This window comes from Cyanistes caeruleus, chromosome 3 (genome assembly GCF_971803275.1).
Source record: "Cyanistes caeruleus chromosome 3, bCyaCae1.hap1.1, whole genome shotgun sequence".
NCBI classification, from domain to species: Eukaryota; Metazoa; Chordata; class Aves; order Passeriformes; family Paridae; genus Cyanistes; species Cyanistes caeruleus.
Genome location: NC_141703.1, coordinates 12,312,040 through 12,328,102, shown reverse-complemented (window position 1 = coordinate 12,328,102; position 16,063 = coordinate 12,312,040). Strand labels below are relative to the sequence as shown.

Here is a 16,063-nt window from a genome sequence, read left to right as displayed (position 1 = left end):
CTACTAAAGAATAAGATGAATCATGTCCTATAACTTTTTTCCCCCTCACTTGACTACAGCGGGAATTAAAATATTGACTTCTGCAAATAGAGTTCATTACATATAGTCCTCTTTATGTTATTTTGACACCATTTTTCTGACAAAAACTTAGCCTGGGTATCACAGGATGACTCAATTGTTTTAGCAAATTTTCAGCTGAGTTCCTGCTAAGCTGTAAGCTGCTGCTACACTTGCTCTGGCAGGTATGATGCATTCAAGGACCTTCACATCTTTCTTAAATGGTGGGTCCCAGAATTGCACAATACTCAAGGTGAGGCTGCACAAACACTGAACAGAGCAGGATAATCACCTCTGATTAGCTGTTTGATACATTCCTCTTTCAACCTATCACGAAAGGCAACTCAGGTGCTTGTTAATAGATGCCTTGTGGAGGATTAAAGTGAAATTACAGTGAATGATCAGTGTTTTCACATATATATATAGGTAAGGTTTATTTTAGAACAATTTGTCTGCAATGGAAAGGAGATATGTAGCCATTTTGGTTATTATTATTTATAGTAATATAGCAATAGAAAAGTATAAAGATATGACTTAAGAAAATATATAAAGAAAAGAACAGGAAATTGTAAAAGTTCATACTGGAGGTAGAAGTTATTACTACCTGTGTATCCACAGTGAGACTTGATGCTTGCATTTTCAATGTCCATTGGTTGAAGTGATGGTTTTGATCAGTCATGAGTGGAGGGAGCCCACAAAACACAGAGTTCAATGGGTTAGGAAATGTTCAAGCTGAGGTGAGAACACCCAGGTACCTTTATGAACCAGAAACAGAAGTAAAACTGTTTGTTTTTTTTCTTTCAGATGGAGGATCAGACAATATCCAACTGTTTCCATGAGTTTTAAGAATGATCTTCAGAGCTAGTGGTGCTACTGTAATCTGTTAGTATTGGTGTCTACAAAGTATTGCAGTGTAGCATAATTCTTGCATGTTTTTTTCCAAACGCTGTATTTTGTCTTCAGCCTTGTTATTTAGTCTTAACCTATTTGTGTATTACAGGACAGGTCCTGAAAATTCTTTCTATTCAAGGTATCATTTTAGACTTTTCACCCTGGCAAGAAAATCTAAGCACTGCCCATCCTTAACACACTTCAATATTCTATGCCTTTGCTTGTCAAATTCTATTCTTTGTTAAGTGTTGTATATCAGTTTCTTGCTAATTTTCAGGATTTAATTTTTTCATTATCTCATCTGCAATAGATCTCTTAGAAACTTGAAGATCAATCTGAAGACATTCTGGTTCTTTCCCTTTTTGTGATATGTATATTTTTTAAAACACATCTTCAATTTTTTGCACTGGATGCTGCACTTCACATTTCTGTACAGGGAAATTCATGTCTAGCTTTCTCTACCTGACCCAACTGAACACTGTTTAAAAAACATCAAGCGCTTCAGAGACAGCTCTTATCATGATTGAAGCTTACTTCTGAGTACCTTCTCCTTCACTTTCATTCATTTCTTGCAGTTACAGTTTAAAGAACTGTTTAAATCGTCTGTACTTTTCTTCACATTTCCAGAACTATAGTCCTGGTGAGACTTGCATTCTTTTTTTTTTAGACTATCTTAGTAGTTTGCTTTATTTCTCATTATCATTGTTAAGAAATTAGTCAGAAGTGTCATTCTGATACTTCCTGTTTAGCTCCCGTTCTTAGGATAACCTTTGGTTTGGCAATGTGACCCACAGACTCCCTGGCTCATTACTGTCCCTTTGTGTTACCTTTAACAATCTTCTTTCTTGGCTGCTTCATGTCTTTTTTATTTCTTGCTTTTGCAAGTACAAAAACTGCAGGATTTGGCCCTAAATCTATATTGAGCATTCCTCTCCCATTCTCTCTCATTAAAATTAGTATTCTGAAGGAGTCTCCATTTATTAACTGGTGTCCTAGTTTACTGTTTCCCTTGTTCTCTCTTGCTTAAGATTCTCTCCTTTCATTCATTCCTGCTATATCTCTAAAAATTGATTTTCTGTTATTTAGGGACTTATTTTTTCCTAATTTGTCAATGAACTAAAATCGTTCAATACTTTCAGATTTCCCATAAAATAGGACATCTTTTAAGTTTATGTATATACCACCTAGCACAAAGATTTTCTGCTACATTAATAAAATTATTAAACACAAGTGAAATAAAAAATATTTTTAATAGAAATATAATTATGTAACATTATAAATATAATTTAAATAACAGTAATTTTATATTTAAAACAATTAAAATTAAATCTTTACACATTAGGTTAATATTTCATTATCTGTAGCTAACAACAGTAATAATGTGATTTAATAATAATAATAATATTTGATTTGATAATAATAATAATAATAATAATAATATTTGAACTGTTGCAGTCTTTTCTGTAATATATTGTCCCTTATCTATTATTTTGATCATCAGCTCAGAAATTATCATGAAAGACTAAAGATGTGCAGATAAGTTTATGAACTTTGGAACTAGACTCTTTTCCCCACCTTCAAGGAAGTGTTTTCAGTTATTAAATAGAATTAATGGATATTAATTTGTTCACATTCCCTATGGAATGCCTGTACAAATTAAGAGTAAACAAAGAAGGAAACTGCCCCTCATCAAAAATATTACATTTGTCTAATGTGTTAGCATACTCACATACAAGAATCTGAGAGTTTTAAATTATAAAATATTGTTCCTCAATAATATTATATTTCACTGAACAGTAATTGCTAAGCATATTCAAATCATTGCTAACATCTATCCTTCATCTTTTATCATGATTCAGTGAAAAATGACAATTAGCTCTGTGATTTCTTCAGAAATTTCTGCAGGTTTAGACTTATGCCAGTATTTAGTTTCACATTCTAATATGGATGAATTTGAGGTTATGCAATGAAACACAATGGAGTCAGGCACAAAGTAACATTTTTAGTGAAATAGCATCATAACATTTAACTTGGATTAGGCTGAAGTGTCATATCTTGCACCTAAAAGTGGCCTCCTTCAATACTTTTACAGATTTTGAAGGACTACACACTGTTTAATTTAGCATCCCATCTTTACCAGTCAGCCAGGGCATTCAGTTATAAATAAATAGAATTCATTCTGGTGAGGAACACATGTCACCACCAATTGGAAGATATCAGGAAAGTATGTGCTGAACAGCAGCACTACTCTCTTTACCAGGTTGTCTAACATTTCAGCAACTTTCAGTATTTGAAATCTGCTAACAGTCAAGGGAATCTAAGCAAATATAATTCCAGATCTACCAATGTTGTACTATCTGTGCTGCTTTCTTCTTGTGATCATATTGGAAACTCATTTTACTAAACTAAACATTTTACTTTCAGTTGGGCTGAATCTAGGTTTTAATCTGAAGGAAAACCACCTCAATAGTAAAGTCACTTGAAAAAATAACATTACAAAATGCTAGGACTTTGACTTGGAGATTGGTTACCTACACAGACTCCCTGGTTTGATGAATGGTTTGACCCTTCTACAGGGTTGTGACTGTAAAACTTTTCATCAATTCCTTTTAAAATTAAGAATTCCCCTGAAACATGGGGCATGATAAGATTATACTTGGGTAAAACCCACTTTGGTGCTTGTCCCAATAAAGTCAGATTACTTTAACAATATTTGTTTAACAGTTACAAAAATATTTCCACATATGTGCAGTCAAAACAATTGAGAAAAGCATTATGAGGAGATTTCTGTCTGTCTTGTTGCACTATTCCAAGGATGCACTTTGTGACCAGTGTGCAGTGTTTCCTTAGTCAACTGAAAAAGAATCTCAGTAGGGCATCTCTTTGCCTTGATACCAGTAACTAGCATTACATTATCTAACTTTGTCAGTCAAAAGGCATTGTCCATATTTAGTGGAAATGAATTTATTCTTCATGAGGTGAATTGGGTTCCAGTCAATGTGTTGGGCCATACAGTATCCTGTGGGATGCTCCCCATGTGTCAGTGAGATCTGTGAAAGGTCAGTGAGCTATGCTGAAATCTCATCACTTTGTCCTGTCCAAATACGCTTTAGATATTACTGCAGAGAAATTTAATTTACTGACATTATCTGCTTAATTCTCCTGTGTGTCAGTCCTGTGTGCCAATGGTGCTCTCTGATGTTCATATCGATATGATTTTCAGGTTTGGAGGAACAGCTAGCTGAAAAGAGCTCTTTTTTGGCTTCTAGTCATTAACAATGTGAAAGTACTGCTATGGTTCCCTTAAACATTAGCTGATCTTCTGGGGCTTTATCTTCAGAATATTTTTTCCCCTTTTATTTTCACTGTAACCATACTAAAACATGCTAAAACACTTAAACGATGCAAAAACACATCACAAAAAGAAAGCATGGAATATATGCTGACAAGAACAACATCTACTGCCAAAAAACAGTTGCTACCAGCTGTCACAACTTAGAACACAGAATCATTAAAGTTGGAAAATACCTCTAAGTTCACCAAGTTCAACCACTAATGTAACACTGACAGGTCCACCACTGAACTATGTCTCCAAGCACAGCATCTACAGGTTTTTGAATGCTTTCCAAGGATGATGATTCCACCATTTCCCTGGTTAGCCTGTTCCAATACCTGACCATTGTTTCAGAGAGGAAATTGTTTCTTAGATTCAATTTAAACCTCTCCTGGCACAACTTGAGCTGTTTCATCTTGCCCTTTCTGTCACCCTTTCTGTCTGTTACTGTCACCCTGTCATAGAAGGAGATCAAACTGGTCTAGCAGCACCTGCCTTTCTTGAACCCATGCTGGCTGGGCTGGTGCACATGTCCATGTCTGGCACAAACAATTGGGAAGGTTCCTTGAATGTGTCAACAACTTTCCTACAAGTGATTGAGGAGCCAACAAGAGGTGCAATACTGGACCCTGTGCTCACCAGCAGGGAAGAGCTGTGGGGGAATGTACTACTCCAAAGCAGCGGAGGCTGCAGTGACTGTGAGATGGTGGAACTGGAGTTCCTCAGGGCAGTGAGGAGGGCCCACAATAAGCTCATTGCTCTGGAACTCAGGAAAGCAGCCTTTTGCCTCTTCAAGGACCTGCCTGGTAGAGTTCAGTGTGATAGAGCCCTGGAAGACAGAGGGCTGGTTGAATTGCAGGTTCACCTTCTCCAAGCTCAGGAGCAGTCTGTACAAGGAGGAAATTGGGCAAAAATGTCAGGAAGCCTCCATGGATGGATAAGGAGCTGCTATGGAAGCTCAGAGTGAAAACATTATCTTACAGGAAGTGGACATAAAATCCTATCAGGGTTTTATCAGTGTTCAGAAAACTTGAAGCTGCACAGATAGTGCCAAGTGCACTTACCTATGTTAATTGCATGTGAAAGAGGACTTTGCAAATTTATGTTTCCGAAAGTTCCCTCCACAAGCCCTATTTCAGATAAATTTTCTTACTGACTTCATATCCCGTAAAGAATCCCAACCTTTACATGTAAGTGCATCTGGGAGTAAGGCCTGTTGGGATTTTCATCTCCATGCTCACTAAGACAGGATACTTCTGTTTGAATTACACGTCCTCCAGGCTAATAAATTTTGATTGTTCTGCATTGTTAGCCATCTGCTCCCATCCCTTGGGATCCCAGTTCAAGATGGAAGTTAAAAGACAACAAACTGAACCCCCCAGCAGACATAGGGCAAAAAGAGTTTGTACAGAAAATTAGCAAGTAAAGGAGCCTGTGAAAAGTGTTTGATTGAGACGTGCAGATGTGCATTGGCTTTTCACGAGGTCTGCTGATTTAGTAGAAGTAACATAGTAGCTATAATTAATCCTAGCTCTTCTTATTATAATACACTGTTTTTAGATTTTTATGTGCTTACCAAATTTTAAACAGTGCAAAAAAAGGCAAGGAATGAACCTTAAAACTCAGAAGAGAGAAACATATGGTAAGTTGAACCGTAAAAGGAAACGCTCATATATAATGCCAACAGCCTTGAAGATCTATATTCCACTGCTTCCAGCAAATAAATTGGTCTAAGCTGCAAAATAAAGACATAAATAAGCATCACCTGTGACCAGCCAACTGGATTTAACTTCATTCCCCACCACTCTCTAGGCCTAGCCATCCAGGCAGTTTTTTTATCCTGCAAACAGTGCAACTTTCAAGCTGTGAACAGTCAGTTTCTGCAGGAGAATGCTGTGGGAAATTATGTCAAAGGCTTTACTGAAGTCCACTTAGACAACATCTGCAGCCTTTCCTCATCTACAAAGAGGGTCATTTTGGCATAGAAGGAGATCAGGTTGGTAGCAGGACTTGCCTTTTGAAAATCCATCTTGACTGTTCCTGGCCCCCATGTTGTCCTGTATGTGACATATGGCAATTAAAAATTGTTTATTAGCTAAATGAGATATAGCCCTTTGTAAAACATAGGATATTTCATGATGTACCTGTTATGTATTTGCTCATAAATGAGAGACCTGTAGGAATTTGGTTTGTCAGACATTTTTCATGACTTGCAGAAAATCCCCAGGAAACACTATCCTTTATAAAGAGTAGTTATTACAGTTTTAGCATACTCCTATTTAAAGGAAGTAAGATAATTTCAAAGACATTTAAAGATCATTGTATGGGGTTTGCTGCTTAATTATCTAATGTATTCCTTAACCATCTTTTTCATCACATTATCCTGCCTAAAATGAGAGATATAAATAAGGGTCCATGTATTCATTTGAAATGGCATTATTTTTATGTGAGCGTGTGTAATGGCTGATTAGAAGCCTAAGACCAGATAGTATACTGCTTGCTAAATAAATAAATGCAAAAAATAAGAGCAGTACTGAACTGTCATCTTTTTATCATCATGTTCAAGTCTCTGAAATTGTGTTTGTGCTATGCCATATAGCAGTGTAGTAGGAGTTAGTAGTTAAGTGATATCTGGAATTTGGGAAGACTGCCTTTATGATACTTATTTGATGACTTAGATCAAGGAGAAATTTATATGGAATAAGTGAAAAAAAAATCCTTAATAAAAGAGACAAATTTTACATGTTTTACATTAATAGAAATATCAGTAATTTAAAACCTGCTTCCTTTTTGGAAGGCAACGGTAGCAGTTTTAAGAGAAAGTCAGATATGAATTTCAAAAAAACAAAATTTCTGATATCTGCCACCAAACTTTTAAATTATGAATTGGTTAAAAGTAAAATCTTCAGAAAAGAGAAAAGAACTTTCAAATTAACAAGTAGGTTGTTACAAATTTATTTTGTTTTAGAGTGGAACACATTCTTGGCTTCTTTTTGTTCTTTCAATCACTTCTGCTGGAAGACTTAAAAGAAAAGAAATCAAGAAAATGTGACTGAAAGGCTAATTAAGTAGTTACCAGAGATATTATTTAGCTGCCTAAGTTTAATCTACACTGTGTAATCCAAAATAAAAGTTATGTCCCTACTTATGACTATACACATTTAATTACATTATAACTCAGCAGGTTTTACTCCTATGTTATATACCCAAAAAAAGGGAAAGGAGATGATCTTTCCCTAGGAATCACACTAAACTTTGATCAGTGACCCTAATTGAACATGTTAATTAACACTCCTGAAATGGCTTTTCTGTGTCTCACATCCAGAGGAGGTTTAGTACACCTTAAGCATATCATGATAGATGGACCACATTTCTCCCGTGGTCAACATATGAGAAAAAGCAGGATCATAAAATGATAAATATTAAGGAAAAAAAAGGGGGAAAAAAAAAAAAAAGAGGATGAAATTGAACTTATCACCTATTCTTTAAATGTGGATATTCTTTAAATATGGAACATCTCATTGAACTATTGATCAGTCCCCTGCCCCCACCCCCCCAAAAAAAAGCCATTTAAGACATTTGAATATCCTTATAGAGGACCCTTAGAACACTGGGCATTGCACTAGGCTCCTATCCCAGCAAAAATGATTTTTAATTAAATGTTATGTTATATACGTATATAAACATGCAAGTGCACTACAAAAAAATAATGTAAATATTTGTACATCTGTACGAAAATTATTCCACCAGGGTATAAAAAGGGGTATGTTAGAAAGCTTCAGGTTTAGCAGCAAAACTGAGGTACAAACTCTGGACTCCTACTGAGTTAAAAAATAAAATAAAAAGAAGACTAAATTTTATTCAAAACTAGGAAAATGTAGGGAATGGTGGCCCAAAGATGGATGGACCTTCTTTATGTTTTACTGCTGAAGAGGAAGGGCTGGTCCCAGAGCAGATGGTTACATTGACCTCATCTTGTGGAGAGATCAATGCCCTCATGTCCATTTAAAAAGCAGTTCAGGCAATCAGACCTCTGCTGGAGTCAGAACCCAAATGACTGTTTCCATTTGGTGTTTCAGATAAAAAATTAGATGGGGTCATGAGCATATTGGCTTCTTGCGATGACCTGTGGAACTCGAACAGCAGCCAATGGCCCTTCAGAAAGCAGAAATTGCATCTTCTTTTTTTTCACTCTTTCAGGATGTACCATAAAAAGAAACAGCCCCAGTGATTTCATAAAATCTCAGAGGAAAGTTTGTTGTTGTCATTTACTTTCTCATGAAAATCTTCACATATATTGTTTGTAGATGACAGCAGAAAAGCTCAGGACAGAATGACTTATACATAGCTGCTATAAAAGCTCTGTGTCAGCAAGAATGCTTCATGACACTTTGAGAAGTGGAATTTTTGCACATTTTTATGGCTACTACCATAAAATAATCTGATTTTAAAGAATTTGGGAATTTTTCATTGTATATTTTACTCCTGTTATTCAAGAGACAGTAGAGAATAGCTACACTGTAATGAAAAGAACATGGTATATTTGATACTGTTTTTCTACACTGATATTTTTATCACATATATTATTGCTTATTATTCTAAAATGGCTCCTTTGTTTGAGAAACTTGTAATTCTCATCTTTACTATTCAAGTCCTGTGTCACATTACATGATTTTCTGATTATTCTCTTTTGCTTACATATGACTTTGAAACCCAGACTGCTCTTTGCTCCTGCGATGTCTGGATAGCATATATTATGAATACTTGAAATATGTATGCCATTTGCATTTTAGTTTGATATTTTATATTCACATTTACTTAACTAAAGGTCCTATTAATATTTAAAGTCTCAAAGATTCATACAAGTGGAACAGTTTCATAATACCCACAGATCTATCTTATCTTTTCAGTGAAGAACTCAGCCAAATTTTTATATTATTTGCCCATATTCAGAGATGTGGTGTCAAAATTTACTGATCTACTGATATAAGTCAGTCTATTCAGACATGATACTCTTAAATAACAGTAAGTGCAGGTTCAGGAATTTTTTGTATATTGTTCTAATAGGATCAGTAAATTGCAGAATATCTGTATAATTGTCACCACATACCTCTCAAAATTATTCTTTCCATGAAATCTTATAATGGTTTGTGTTGGGAAGGACCTTAAAAGACTGTTTAGTCTAACCCTTCCTGTCACAGTCAAGGACAGCTTTCCCTAAATCAGGTTTTCCAAACCTTTTTCCAGTCTGACTTTGAAGGTACCAGGATTCAAGGGGCCATCTCATATCTGGCCCCTCATCCACCAGCTCCCCCGTCATTCTTGGCAGGGCTCTTCTCCATCTGCTCATCTCCCAGTGCATCCTTATCCATTAGAAACTGCTTTTCTCTTTAATGACTCTTTAGCATATCATATACATTTCTGTACATGCTGAAAAAAGTACAAGTTGTGTACAAAAAAGATACTTCACACCTGGAACTAACATGGGAGAAGTTGAGTAATTTTTGACTAAAACTGCAGTTATATTACCTACACCCATAAATTTTTGGAAGACCACAGCCTTTTGAAGAAATTATTTAGCATATTCAAAAAAATAAGTAAAATCCACCAAGAACTGTTAACTCAAATATAGTGCTTCATGTGTTTTCAAGGCACATTTGGAGACCTCCAGTGATAGGCTCATAGTCATAACCCAGTATTTAATACTGGAGTTAAAGTTTACTGAGAATGAACTCAACTTCTATATTTTTTGCCTACAGATATTATTCAGTTATAAAAGAGGAAATCCTGCAATTGCATGTTGCTTGATTTTGGTTCCTTTCTATTTATGCTTTCAAACAGCTCTAGCGCCAAAACAATTACAAACAGAAAGTTGAAGTTTGACCTTCATTCAGAAGTACCTTTGCTCCTGTGAAAATTGATTTTGCTTTGACAAAGGGATTCTACAAATTGCCATTTCTGAAGAGTGAGCAGCTCTTTGTGTACACCTTTAATATTTTGTCTGACGTTTTTAGTTAAACAAAGTAATGGCAATTATGACACGAAGGTGAGCTAAAACAGTGATGCATTTTCATGTAGCCTTTTCTATTTCAGCCTGTGGTTTCATTGACAGTTTTCTTCTTACAAATTCCAGTATCAGATAGTTCTTTCTGGTTCTTTCTAGCACAAATATAAAATGAGGATGCCACTTCCTCTCACCTTTGATCTACAGATTTTTAGTCATCCAAGAAAGGTAGAATTTTAGATCTGAAATGTACCACACACAGTTTCATACAGGTTTTGAGTTTTGAAGAGATTTTCAAAGACTGTTACAAGGCTATCCATCACTTACACAGGAGTTCAGTACAAATGTACAAAATAAAAATATTTTATTCTCTAAATTACATAATTTTCTAAAAATTATTTACCTTCTAATCAATTTAATTCCTTATCTGCTCCATTAGTAATAACACACATACCTCTGTGATTAAGGAAACAAATATCTTCTGGCCTGTTCTTTCATATGTGTGTAATTGTCATAACAACTAGTATGTTAATGAGTGCAAAAGAGAATATAGATCTATCAGGGTCTGAAGTGATAGTACTATTTTCACTTGTAAATTTGATATTGAACATTGATATAGAGAATGTGTTTATAGAAACAAATACTATATATAAATATTAATGAGGAATAGTTCAGCATGAGCAGTAGAAAAACAAAATTCACCCTGCATGCCTTTCACCCTGACTGACACTAAGAAATGAGAACTCTAACATTCATATAGGCTGTAAGAAAGAATAATGTGTATTTTCTGTACTAAAAATGGGAGGGGGGGGGTGGGAAGAGGCAAATATATGAACATTATGTTTTGATGAGCTTCACTAAATAATTTTAGTGAAGACTTTACCTCTTTGTTGAGGCTCCCCTTATTCAAAGAATCATAGAACCATTGAGGTTGGAAAAAACCTCAATGGAAAAATTAAGATAATGTAGTACAACTGTTAATCCAGCACCTCCCTGCTGTCAACTAAACCAAATCCCCAAGTTTCACATCCACATATCTTTTGAATGCTTCCAAGAATGGTGAATCTGCCACTTCCCTGGACAGCCTATTTTGATGTCTGACCATCCTTTCAGTGAAGAAGTGTTTCCTAAGATCCACTCTAAACCTTCCCTGTCACTTGTTACATGGGAGAAGAGACTGACTCCCACCTGGCCACATCTTCCTTTCAGGTAATTGTAGAGAATGATAAGTTCCTCTCATCCTCCTTTTCTCTTGATTAAACAATCCCCGCTCTGTCAGCCGCTCCTTTTAGGGCTTCTGCTCCAGACTCTTCTCCAGCTCCAATGTATTCAATGTATTCTTCTGTATTTGCTCCAGCCCCTCAATGCCTTTCTTGTAGTGAGGGACCCAAAACTGAACACAGGATTTGACGTGTGGCCTCACCAGTGCCAAGTACAAGAGATCACATTTTTATTTTCAACTGCAAAGATCAGTTTTGATTTCCTGAATAACTATCTATTCAAATTTGCTAGAAGTCAGCTTAAGATCTTAAGCATTAAACAAGTGGCAAGTTTAATCATCAATAATTTGGACTAGATTGAAACAGATAATCATACAAGACAAATATACAGCAAAAGCTTGATAATTTCAGTGTGTGTAAGCTGTACCTATACTTTTGGTTTCCATATTTTGATGCTCTTAACTAGCCTACATGTATTTTCCAAAAGCAACTTCCTCAGAATCTGATATTGATGTTTATTTAAACAACTGATAATCTATTTTGCTCAATACAAGAACAGACAGCAGCCTCCAAAAGAGGTTGATTCATTTTTAATAACATATGAAGAAAAAGCAAAATTCAGTAATAATGTCTGCTTATGACTAATGCTTGTCTAAGAGATATTACTGCAGGATGTTGTTCTAAAATACTCTGAATAGCATCAGTGAGACTACTACGCAGCATTGAGAGCTCAATCAGCTGATGATGGAATAGTAATTCCTTTGATCTGATTAGCATTTAGACATATTTCTTCCCACTTATATTTACAAGTAACTCCTTTTTCATTGATGGAAATAAGCCATTAAAAAGTCAAACTGCTAGCTAAAGAACATAGTGGAAAATGCTGCTGAAAGAGGGAAAAGGATCGTGAACTGGCTGACTTTGGGTGTTCAGGATGTAGCAATGTGTTGTTTTCTACTGGAAACATATTTTTACAAAAAGTCTTCAATACCTGTGTCCAAATATGCACAGTTTCCTATTATATAAACTTCCCAGAGCTATCTTCTCCATGTGTAGAGAAAAATTCTTCATGTTTTAATAAATGAACCCACTCATGAGAGAATATGAAAAATTATTAATTGGCTTGCCATATTAGATAACAATGTTTTGAAGGTACATAGAACACAGATTTTTCTTTTTAAAAAGTTTATAGACCAGGATGAATTTAGGACAATCAGTTCTAAACAGCAGTGGAGATATTCCCAAAAGCAAAAATGTTCTCTCATATTCAAGGCATCATGTCCTATTATCTTCAAACTTGGAAATAATGTTTCCTGGGGACAGAAACCATGTGCAATCATTAGAAAATAAAAATCACAATGTGAGTGAAGAAGAAAAAACATTATTTGTTGAGTTTCTGACACAACCTTTCACAGAATTAGGGCTTCAGGGGCTACAAGTCTTTATAGAAACTTCTTTCAGACAACAAAGGCCATTATTGAAAGTTTAAGTTAGAAAATAAAATAAATAAAAGAAGAAAAAATAATTTTAAAAAAGGCTACATCCACTCCCCTTCAAAAAAAAAAAAAAAAACAGAAATAAAAATAAAACCAAAAAAACTCTCCAAAAAAACAACAGATTAGATACTTCATATTTTATAAGTCTTATACAGATTTCTTCTCTTGGTTTGTCAAGGCATTTATCTGCCTAAAAATCAATTTGCAAAGACTAAAACATCTCCAATGGGATTTTTCCATGGCTTATATTTCTGATTTGTTGGAATCCAGCAAACTTTCAATTGGAAAACTCCCTTTGAGGCATCTCCCTATGCAATGCTAGAGCTGTTTGCTCAAGCAGCCCTGGCAGATTTCTCTTAGAACAATGCAAATTCCCTTTGCAGTCCTTAAAGAAAAGGGAAGGGACACTGGTGATGTCCTGCCATTTCCTTGCAGTCCTTATGGAAGACTGGGTCATATGACACAAGATTTTTTTTACCTCAAACAACAACTTCATTGTATCAAGAATACAAAATTCCATTGAGTTGTGCAGACTTTGTCAAGACATAAGTGTGTGGAGGGATCTCGCAGCAAGTCATTGTGATAAGGCTAGGAGATCTAACCTTTTGTGATTTACAATAAACTATTGCTGATCAATAAACCTTGGAGTGCCTCCAAAAAAAAAAGGATTTTCACCATTTTGATGTTCAAACATCACAGTCCTGAAAACTCTCTGAATTATTTTAGACTTGCAGACTTACCTGAGAATAGCAGATGCACCCCGAGCAGCTTTTTAACAGCAGCACAGACTTGTGACTGTTTCAAAACTAATTTCAGAAAATCCATATGAATATCACTGAACTGATAATTTGTGTCCCATCATTGATTTTTCAACCTTCTCATTCTTCTTTGAGATCTGTGTATTCCAGTCAAATATATTGTAGCCAGTCACATTATGTACTTTCCTTTTTGAGATTAATTTCATTTTTACAGGATGAATAACTAAAAGAATGACTAATCTGTCCTTTTACTCTATTAGAATGCAATATTTTTCTCTCTTAATATGAATTTCTTTGTGATTATTCCATATTTTCATCAATGTAATGGACAGTTACGGTTTGTCCAAGACACATACTTTTTTTTTCACCAAATCCTTTCTAGTATTTCTAGTCTTTAAAGCTATGCCAGAATTTTCTCCCTATTTCTCTCTCCCCCTCTCTCCCTATTTTATTAAAGCATCCGCATTTTTAATAAGCTTTCTGTAAACTGAACTACCTCTTCCCCCAGGAAATAATTCCTGTTCTTATGCCCCAATGATTTATTTTAGTGTTTCCATGGAATAATCTTGTAGACATTTATTCATGGCCAGTGAAGTCAGTAATGTGTTTTTAACTGCTCCATCCACCCCCGTATCAGTGCAGAATATTATTAACACCTGTATTTCTAGTTATGTACATATTTCTTCCACATCAGTTCCACTGCATTGCTCCCTTAGGATCAGACTAATAAAGGTAGTGTAATGTTTACAAATTCTAAGAAGCTTTTCTCATATGAGTTTCCTAGTGATAAGCTAAATAATAAATGAGCATGACCTTTATGAATTTGAGTTGGCTGCATTTCCTCAAGAACTCCTATACTCTTTATTGTGTCCTGATTCTTCATGTTACTCCAACCTGAGCTCCAGCAAATAAAGCAAAGTTATATGAACTACAAGAGTAGCACCAGATATTGCCTTTCTTACAAATGCCAGACCAGTGAAGGTGAATGAGGTTAATGCCTCTGACTGCAGCTTTTGAGGCCTTTTAAATAAGTATGTATCTGTGATGAATAGCTTCCTGGAATTATTTTTTTTCCCCTTTGGAAGAAATTCTGAGGAAAATGAGAAGGGGGATTTAAATTTCTGTATTGGTTTTTTCTCTAGAGAATTCATAAAAAACAGAGTCCAAAGCATTGGCTCAGTTGTGATCTTTGCTACAAGACCAGCTCACAGTCCCTTTTTCCCCACAAAGTTTTGTACATGTGTAGAGAATTAATTAATGAAATCCAACCATACATAAAGTTCTATATCTATCTTGCTAAAAACTATAAACTGCTTTTAACCCACATCTATGTATAAAGATAGTTTCTACTTATATAATTTCTGTCTACCATATGTTTCATCTTGGCAGTCTTGTTATTTAATTTTAGAGTGTGTAGTTTCATAGTTCCTGACAAAAAATGATACATATACCTCTTTTTGACTATTTGGTTTCCAAACACACACACATATATAGTGGAAAGCCAAGAAATATACTAATAATTTGCCTTACCTATATGATATTTCTGACAGATAAGAACTTGGGTAGCTGTAACTCAGATACAGTACATATCACATTAGTAGAAGTCAGCATTTTGTGAAGACTGGTGCACCTCTCAGGGAAGTGACAGAAAGATTGTAAGCTGGCTTTTTTATTATTTAACATGCTATACCTTAGTAAATATGTCATGTAACAAAGTGTGCTATGCTTTTAACTTCTATCAATAATGGGTCATACACCAAAAATGCCTTTGCCCATATCTATATTTCATTAAGCTAGAATCCATTTATCTACAACCACCTGACATTTATTAAAACCCTACAGAATTAGTCAATAGTCCCTAAAATAAAATAAGTCCTAAATAACTTTGTCCTAGTTTCTTTTTAGTAGCTGGTACGGTGCTGTGTTCTGAACTTGAAATACAAGATTAATGCCAATAATCCACTGATACTTTAGTAGTTGCTGAGCAGTGCTTACCCTTAAATCAAGTTTCTCAGCTTCCCATGCTCTGCCCATGCAAGTGCACAAGAAACCAGAGCACAGCACAGTCAGGACAGGGGACCTGAGCTAGTCAAAGGGACATTCCACACCACAGAACATCGTGCTCACCATACACACTGCCAGGATTGTCTGGGGGATGGCCAGACATGGACTGAGGATTGGTCAGCAAGTGGTGAGCACTGGTTTCTTTTGGTGTTTATTCAGCATCACCACCTCCTCATTGCAATTTGTATTATTACTATTGTTATCTTGTTGTTTTGTTGGGAATTTTGGTGTTTTTTCTT

At 35.4% G+C, this 16,063-nt stretch overlaps 1 long non-coding RNA gene across 1 annotated transcript; it reads right to left on the bottom strand.

The window, feature by feature from the left end:
• Positions 1-7,001: 7,001 nt before the first annotated feature.
• Positions 7,002-14,014, bottom strand: LOC147653956 (uncharacterized). The gene is made up of 2 exons (XR_015284107.1): positions 13,743-14,014; positions 7,002-12,819 (listed from the first exon to the last, which is right to left on the bottom strand). It is a non-coding gene; the product is annotated as an uncharacterized LOC147653956 (long non-coding RNA).
• Positions 14,015-16,063: the final 2,049 nt, after the last annotated feature.